Raw genomic sequence first — 9,915 nt, forward strand, 5'->3', positions numbered from 1 at the left:
ATCAATATGGTGGTTCCTCAGAAAACTGGAAATAGATCTACCCTAAGATCTAGCGATACCACTTTCAGGCATATATCCAGAAGACACCCCAAAGACGCTTGTACTACTATGTTCAAAGCAGCTTTATTCATAATAGTCAGAAACTGGAAACAACCTAGATGCCCAAAGAATGGATAAAGACAATGTGGTGTATTTATGCACTGGAGTATTACTTAGCTGTTAGCAAAAAGGATACCTTGAAATTTGCAGGCAAATGGATGGAACTAAAGAAAATCATCCTGAGTGAGGGAGCACAGATCCAGAGAGACAAACATGATTATGTACTCACTTTAAGTAATACTAGCTGTTAAGTAAAGGATACTCACACTACAATTCAGACTCAGAGAAGTTAGATGAGGAGAGATCTAAGGGGAATGCATGGAAGTCTTTGGGAAGGGAAAATAGAATAGATTTTGTTGGTGGACTAGGAGTGGGTGGGAATGGGAACAGGAGGGATCAGGTGTTGGAGGTGGGGCAGAGGGAGATAGCACAGGCACAAACAACTAGAATAGGTGTGCAATCAGGGGTGATGTGGAAACCAAAGGAAGTGGAAACTCCTTGGAACCTATGAGGGTGACCCTATTGGGGCCTTCTAGTGATGAAGGATATGGAGTCTAAACTGGCTCTCTTCTGTAACCAGGCCAAGTTCCCAGTGGAAGTCTTGGAAGATGTTTGCTCTGTACTTCCTGTTTACTCAGGTAATATTATATCCTTCTCAGGTCTCTAATGGAGTTGAAGACAAGATAGTTATAGTTACAGTTTTCTTTGTTACCAAATTCAGAAAAGAAACTCACAAAAGAGGTATAAAGTATATAAGGTTGAGAGACGTAAATGCTTGAATTGTTTATCCAAGAAAATGTTTTGCAAGTCTGAAGAGCTAGACTTGCATTGGTAATACAAGTTAGGAAAGAAAGGGAATTAGATCCCAAACTTTGACCAACAGAATAGGATAAATAATAGTTTCTCTGAATTTGCCAAATAAAAATGGCCTGGACATTGTGAATATAATCCTTACTTGATAATTGTTCTTATTGTATATAGTTTTACTGTGTTAGAGTTTAAAACCTTTCCTTTTATTAAAAAAAAAAGAAGGGGGAATGTTGGGAGATATTCAATCACACTGTCATCTTCAAGTTTGCATTTGCGTTAACTAAAAAAAATTAACTTTGGGTCAGGAGGCTGAGTTAGCAACTAGTTGACAGAAAGTAATCATAGAGCATCAGAGGGCATCTGGAGGAGGCAGAGATGAACCAGAAGTAGTAGGGAGGGATTTTGAATGACATAGTTTTTTGTTTTTTGTTTTTGTTAGGCAGAGCGGGACACTCTCCTGGCAAGATGTCAGAAAGGAGAAACTGTTAGCTCTTTGCTACTCAGCCTCTCTGAGACAGTACATTTTCACCCCAGTCTTTGAATTTTGAGTCTTATTTATAAATAGAAGGGTAGAAATTTGGTTAAAGCTACCTTTAGCAGCAGACACAGGGCCAGTGCCTACAGGAACAGATTTCTGCCAGGCTGCCTGAGCAGCCGGGCCACTGCCAGAGAAGCAGGCCAGTAACTAAGGAGTTGCATTTGCTGGCTGAAATAGCATTAGACTAAGGCACAGCCTTATTAGAATTCCTAAAAAAAGAATTTTGGGAACAATAATTATATATTCTTTCCTTCTTAAACATGCCAACTATTTTATTATATTCTATGTTTCTTTAGAGTTAGGAAGATATATTCCCTAAGTTGGAAATCAACTAGAACAGACTATGTGGATACAAACATGAGACCTGTGTTTTAAATGAGAATGTTTATGATGTCCAGGGAACATAGAAAAAGATTCCCATTATAAATAGAGCCCTTGGCTTCCAAAGTCAGGGCACAGAATGAGGACTTGAGAAGTAAGCCCTAGAAAATATCTTTGTAAGTAATTTTGGAAAAGGAAGTCAAGTCATATGCTATCACTCAGTCATTCCTGCCATGGCTGAATAGAGACTTCTGATGATGCCATTTTATCATCTTTTACTAGCTTGTCAATATATCTATTTTTAAATATTTTACAAGTACAGTAAAAATTGCAGCTTCTTTTACAATTATACACTGCAAATTTTTAACAGTTTCCATTGTATGTATTCATTGTACAGGGTACTATGTTACCTAAGGGGATTTCATACAAATATGTAATGTACTTTGAACACATTCCTCAATGTATCTTCCTACCTCCCATTAGTTGCTTTTCTCCCCCTAGGCAGTTTCCCTTCTAATCTCTTATCATATATTCATGCATGGCTCTAAATGTATATATATATATATATATTCTAAATACATATGTATATATATTCTAAGAACCAAAAGTGAGAGAAAACACATTTGCTCATAAGACTGGCTTAATTCACTTTATATGATTATAATCTATATTTAATCTGTTGTAATAATTTCATTTTTTAAAATATATTCACACAATATATTTTTATAAAATTTAGAACAATAACTTTATTTTTTATGGCTGAAAAGTTTCCATTGTGTGTAAACTTTATGCATTTTTTCATTGTTGGACAACTAGGGTATTCTCTTAGTTGTTGTGACTGTCACTGAAATAAATGTTGGTTTGAAACTACCTTTGTGATATGTTGATTTGAAGTCCTTAGAGCAAATACCCAAGAGAGGATTGACTTTTTGAAGTGTTATTATTTGAATCTCTTGCAGTGTATAACCATGCTTCATTATTTTTCTTTCCTTTATCCATTCATGAGTCAACAATTCACCTCAGTTGGTTGTTGCTTTATTTATTTATTTGCTGTTTATTCTTGGTGCATGTACAATATTGAAATTGTAAAAAAAAAAATTTAGTCTTAAGTGTTTGATCTAAGTTATATTATTAAGTCAAACTTGTAAAAATGATTACATTTTCATGATGAAGCAGGCACTTCCCAATTAGTGCTTTGGATGTTCAGTCTCCTCTGCTCTGATTTCCCTTACTAAAATGTGGTATCTGCATATTTATTATATTACCTATTTATTTTTGTTTTATAATCACATTCAGTTTTCATTTTTACGTTTAATTTTTTTAACCCCTTTTTGGAGTTTCATGTATTTCAGAGTATGCTCAAATTTGCTGTGTAGCAAAATATTAATTTGAATCTCTTTCCTGCTTCCACCTTCTTTGTGCTGTGATTACATATGAGTCCACCACAACTAATATATGTGGGGCTGGAGGCAGAACCAGGGCCTTCACCACGTGAAGCCAATGGTCTCCTAACTAAGCTACATCTCTAAACATGAGTTCAGCTTTTTTTTCAAATCACAAACAGTTAAAATATTCATTGTTCTCATATCACAGCAGTCTTTTCTGATTTCTGATTGTAACCCTGTGTAGTTATGCTAACCCTTAAGTCTTGGTGAGAAGCATTTTGTGTGATGCAGACAGAGAAGGATTCAAATCCTTTGTTTCTCCCTGGGAGTTCCTTTCACAGCAGAGATTTTGTTCTAGCACCTATGATTATATAGAATCTATCTATTTCTCTCACTTTATGTATGTATGTATGTATGTATCTATCTATCTATCTATCTATTTATTATAATCTATCTATCTACCTACCTATCATCTATCTATGTATCTATGTATCTATCTATCATTTATCTACCTACCTATCTTTCATCTATCTATCTATCCATCTATCATGTATGTATGTATGTATGCATGTGTCTATCATCTATCTGCCTACCTATTTTTCATCTATCTATCTATCTATCTATCTATCTATCTATCTATCTATCTATCTCCCTATCTATCTCCCTATCTATCTATCTCCCTATCTATCTATCTGTCTTTCTGTTTTGGTACATTAGCTCACTACACCACTATGTAGCCCAGAATGCCCTGGATCTTGTAGTCCTCTGTCTCAGTTTCCCAAATACTCATATTAAAGTCAAATGCTTCCATGTGTGACTCTTTGTTTGGGTTAGAGTTTTCATTAACCTAATTCTCATTTTTCCACTTTGGAATCCAAATCTACCCTGTTAAGCAAAGCTTTGATATGAAAGCAACATGAAAAATTTTCCATATCCAAGAATCTCAGCAAATAAGTTACTTACAAACTATTTGTAAACAAAACCCCATAAGTGATATATTTGATATGAGAACCATAAATAGAAACTTAAGTATAAGGTGAAACACACAGAAATGTACATATGCTAAATTATGTCTGATAACATAAAGATATGTTTAAACAAATGAGGAAAACATTAAATAAGGTATAGTAATCTATATTTTCTGAGCACAACTGGCTGTAGATCAATGAAATCACACTTAAATACTTTTTCTAGTTTGCTAGATTTTTTTTCCCCATTAAGTCTTTGTGTGTGTGTGTGTGTGTGTGTGTGTGTGTGTGTGTGTGTGTGTGTGTGTTTAACATCTGAGACAAAGATAGACTTTTATATCTTGCTACATCAAGCCAGACGTTTCTGGAACAGTAACAATACACATATATTCTATGAATATTTATTTTGACACATATTCTTGATATTATATTTAGATGCATATGTGTAAGAGAATATTGAAAAGCAATTCTTGAAGTTATACAACTGTGTAACATATTATTTCTATTAATTATCTGAGAACTTTATACATGCTTATAATGAATTTTGATCATAGTCACCTGTATTCCCCCCCTTAATCCTCTAACCGTTATAGGAGTTTTGACAGTTCTTCAGAAGAGGCAGTTTATTACATTTACAAGAAGATTGTAAATGGCAAGGGCCTTAGAGATATGTCATACACATATCAGAGGTCCCTTTTAAGAAGGACATTGATTGCTCAGGAGAGATCAAACAAAATGATGACTGTGAGCTGCAATATATCCACTATCTCAGAGCAGGTGAGACAGGGGAATAATAGAGGGCCTGTCATCAAATATATGAAAGGGATAATAAATTTCTTCTACTGTGCTCCAAATGGAAGGAATAAAATTAAAGGATGAAATTACACTGAGGTTACTTTGCAATAAAGGAAGACATTTGCAACAGTTAGAACTCTTTGTTCCTGGAGTCCCTGAAGCAGAGGACCAGGGCTACCAGGGGAAGATTTTACAGGGGTGGGTCAGAGTTTCTTTCAGGTTTCCAAATGAACCTTTATTTCTGAGCTTCTGCAATGATTCTGCTAAATACCATGTTTAATTTCCCCACTGTTTTAAGGTTAGAGAGCATTTGCTCTATTCCATTCAAATAAACCTTTATAATTAAAGGAGTGTTTGAATTGTGAATCTGCAAATTCGAATTCCATTGCATTTAATTTAGTAAAATTAAAATGCCTAGTGACATCCTGGCTAGAACATTAGCCATATTTAGCCTGATAATTAATGTCTAATTGGACACTAGTCCTCAATTTAATAGTAATGGAATAATTACTAAAAATACCTACCAGTATCTTAAGAGATATGTGAAATATATCCTGGAGCAATTTCCTTAAATGCCAATTATAATTTGACATTTAGAGTTAGAGAGGTGTGATTGCTGGTGGAAGTTGTACCTGGATCTTATGTAATGTGGCTGTGCATTCTGATTTGGAGGACAAAGAATTTTTTGTAATTCATATGGAGAATTTTAAAAATAAGCATTTACTTCTGAGAAAGCACATTTTAATTAAATGCACATTTATAACATAAAAGCTGATAAAAATAAGTGACTTAGCTAAGGATTTGGACCACATGTATCTCCTCTAGCAAGCTACAACTAAGGACATAAGACAGTCAATGGAATTTTACAACTTATTTATACGAATAACTGTGGTGATATTTTATTTGTGCTGAAATGTGGTGATACTTTATTTGTGCTTTAATAAGTAAAGCTCACCTGGAGATCAGAGGGAAAAGGCCAGCCATTATAAGTAAACAAAGAACTCAGGCAGTGGTAGCACACACCCTTAATCCTATGACTTAGCAGGCAGGATCTGTGTGTGCTCAAGGTCACACTGGAAACAGAGCCAGGTGTGGTGGCACATGCCTTAATTCCAACACTAGTTAACCATGGACATCTGGAGGTCTGTACAGACAGACAGAAAGTGACAGAGCTGTGTAGGAAGAGGAAGTGATATACCTGAACAGAGAGCAAATCAGATGGTAGAACAGCAAGGCAAATGTGTGTGGGCAGACAGGAAGTAACTCCATTTGGAAGCTGCAGAGTTGGTGAGGTAAAGTTGACTGGTGGCTTTCCCTATTTCCCTGATCTCTCTAAGGCTTTCACCCCTATATTTGGCTCCATGATTTTTATTTATTAAGACCATTTAAAAATTCATTTGCAAATAACTTGAAATGAACTGTCTAGTATTAATTATAAAACAATTATACATTGTCATTTGGATACCAACTCATATGCTTTAATTGACATTTGAGAAAAAGTTATCTTAAAATATTATGTGAAACCTAGCCAGAATGTATTTTATAAAGAAACTTGTAATGTCTTTCAGACTTGAGCCAAGGGGTAGTGTATTAATCATGATTCTCCAGAGAAAAATATATTTTCATATATAGGAAGATACAGATAGGGATTTATTATTAGAAATTAGCTCATACAATTACAGAAGTTGGCAAGTTCCATGATCTACAGGGTGAAAAGGTAAGATGATCACAGGCAGGAATTATTATCCTCAAGATCAAAAAAAAATATAGAACACCCATCCTATTTCTCTCTTGGTGATAATGTATCACTGTGAGTTCTAACTTCATTTTCATCATGTTAGATTAAAAACACTGCCTTATACTACCAGGGAAGGAGGAAAGAGTACATGGATTTCTTATGAAACTCTCAGCTGATGGGCTAGGGAAAGATATCACTTACTTACAAAGTACAATGGAGCTCTGATTTTTCCATCATTAATGTGTGATGGCCGACTTTAATTGTCAACTTGAAACAACTTACATGAACAAGAGAATCTCAGTGAGGAACTGTCTTCATTGGGTTGACCTTTAAGCATGTCTATGGGAGATAGTCTTAAGCTAATCAATGTAAGGAAAGTTAGCCCACTGTGTGTGATACCATTCCCTAGAAAGGGGTCCTGAACTGTGTAAGAGTGGAGAAACTAAGCTTAACACAAGCAAGCAAGGGGCATGCATGCATTTATTCTCTATCTGCTCTTGACTGTGGATATAATATGGCCATTTCTTTCAAGTTCCCTCCACCTTGATTTCCATTCACTAATAACTACAACCTTTGTGAGTTACAACAACTCTTTACTTTCCTATATTACTTTATGACAGGATTTTTTTTATCATTGCAACAGAAATGAGAATATGACATAACGTAATTACAGTTAAATAATTAACTGGATGGTTTGTGTTGAGAAGTTGGTTTGGAGTTTGGGAAGTTGTGTTGGACTTTATGGTTCATCTGTATTCAGAAGTTGTTTACTGTAAAGGAATGCACATCAAAAAATAGTCTTGAGAAGAGACTTTATATGTTGATTTCCATATACTGCACGTGCAATCCTTCAACAGAAGGACCAACAACTTAAGAAGATGTTAGGAAACAGGGTCATGGATGCAGTAGCCAGGATGTCTACAGAGCATGTAAATAAGCTCTCTTTGGTCAGATGTATCTAAGAAAGTTGAGCTTGTAACTGAAATGGTTTCACATGCTTAAGAAGCAGTGACTTGATCTTCTTAAAAATGTGCCATGACCAGGTATGGTGTCTCATGTCTGTAATTTCAATATCTGAAAGGTTGAGACAGGGTAATTGCCAAGAGCTCAAGGCCGGCACAGTAAGACACTGACTCAAAAACAAAAATAAACCAGAAAGCACAAAAAGGTACCAATCTCTGGCATGAGGAATAACTGAGTAATTATAGATGATTTCTATGATACTAGGTAGGATTGTGAGATGTGTCCAATTTTGGAGTCAAGATGCTCTTTATTTTCCTATTTCTTGTTCTACTTTCATTTATATTATGACAAACAACTTGACAAAAATCAACCCACTAGAGGAAAGGATTTATTTGTCTAACAGTTCTCAATCATATTCCATGAGTTTTTCAAGTAAAATGAGGAACTCAAGCAGGTCATCATATCACATCCACAGCCAAAAGGAAGAAAACAGACACACCTTTGTTTGCTTCCACCCAGCCACCTTAATCCACTCTCATACTGCTCCAGAATCCTGCCTAGGAAATAGCATCACCAATAATGGGCTGTATCCTTCCACATCAATTAATAATCAAGACAATCCCCACAAAAATCACCTACAGGTCAACCTGGTCTAGATAATTTCCTATTGATACTTTCTTGCCAATTGATTGTAGATTCTGCCCACTTGGTTTTTAAAACTAATGCGCATATTGCTCCAGGGCTTTAGAAAGATTTTAATAGGATGGGAAGAAAACATGCTCTGGAAAAGCCTTGAAGGTGTATTCTAATCCTACTACCCTAGAACAAATGAAGTGAGTATTCTGCAGGATTGTTTTCAGCTCAATATTTGCATAACTGTGCAGAGATGCTCTGGCCTCACTAATTAACTGTCATTTCTGGCTCTAGCTTGTGAGTTCTTCAATATTCCCTTTATAGGCCAGGCAAATGCACACAGCAGTGCCAATAGGGTAGTTTCACCTTCATCAGGTCGTCCTGTCATGTGTTATAGATTCAGATTTCCCAAAGTACACTGTGGGGTGAATGATTGTCAAAGCAGTTTGCTTACCTAACAAGAATGTACACCTCTGTGACACTTTTTTAAAAATAATTGATAACAAATTCTACTGAGAAAGGGGTTTAAAGAGACACTCTCCAAGAAAAAATGGGTAAAGAGAGATAGTTGGTTGCTAGGAAGTCTGGGATTTATACTTCTCTTCCCCATCCACTGCTACCTCCCTTCTTCTCTCTCTCTCTCTCTCTCTCTCTCTCTCTCTCTCTCTCTCTCTCTCTCTCTCTCTCTCTCTCTTTCTCTCTCTCTCTCTCTCTCTCCCTTATTTTCCTCTCTCCTATGTTTCTTATGCTACTGGAATATAGAACTCATACTGCAGGAGAAAGTGCGTAGACACCAGCCCAGCAGTTAAGTGTGACCGTCAACTCTAAATTTCATCACCATCATGGTCTATTCAGAAGGAAAGAGACTTTATACTTCCAGCAGCATTGTGTTGGAAAGTAAGTAGTATGTTTTGCTTTTAATAATTTTTACTTTCTTTTTATATAGAAGATAAGACAACTCTTTATAAGTACTTTGAAGGGAACAGTGTACAACAGGGTAAAATAACATCAGAATGTTTTTACATTATGAACCTCATGGCTCATAATGAATTGGAGTGGTTTCTTCTTAACTATAAACTGCAACTGAGCAAAGTTTTTCATCTCTTAAGTGGTGGTCAAATTTGCATGGGTATATTAGTCCTTGGAAACAGGAATAATGCCATGAATCTACTCTAGTAAATAAAACAGTACTTAGGAAATCTATTTCAACATCTATTATCTTTATTAGATAAATAAAGCATTCATTTGGGGAAAATTAAGACTGATAAATTTTGAAAGTGCTGTTCTCAGTGAGTTAGTTAGGCTTCAATATGTCTATCCCTGTGTTAAAACTGGTCTTGCAGGAAGTTCTGTACTGGAAATATTTTCCTAAGTCAGTTGTTATTCTTCAAGGCAATTGCGGTTGAACAGTTTAAGGAATTGTGTTTGCTTGGTGTTATTGTTATGAAACACTTAGATCTGGCAATCCTATACATTGTAACATCCAAGAAAGGAGCCATTGATGCTTAAATAATATGAGTTTTTATAGAGTGAATTCTATAATCTTATACCAATTCACCCTCCCCAAGTTTGTGGATTTCCACATCTCTTTTACTTTTACAGAAGTAAAAGGTCTCCCATAATAGCAGAGGGAAGTACTTCATAGTTTGAAGAGTGTCCTCCCAA

This window comes from Peromyscus californicus, unplaced genomic scaffold (assembly GCF_007827085.1).
Source record: "Peromyscus californicus insignis strain IS unplaced genomic scaffold, ASM782708v3 Scaffold_6__1_contigs__length_162567912, whole genome shotgun sequence".
NCBI lineage: Eukaryota > Metazoa > Chordata > Mammalia > Rodentia > Cricetidae > Peromyscus > Peromyscus californicus.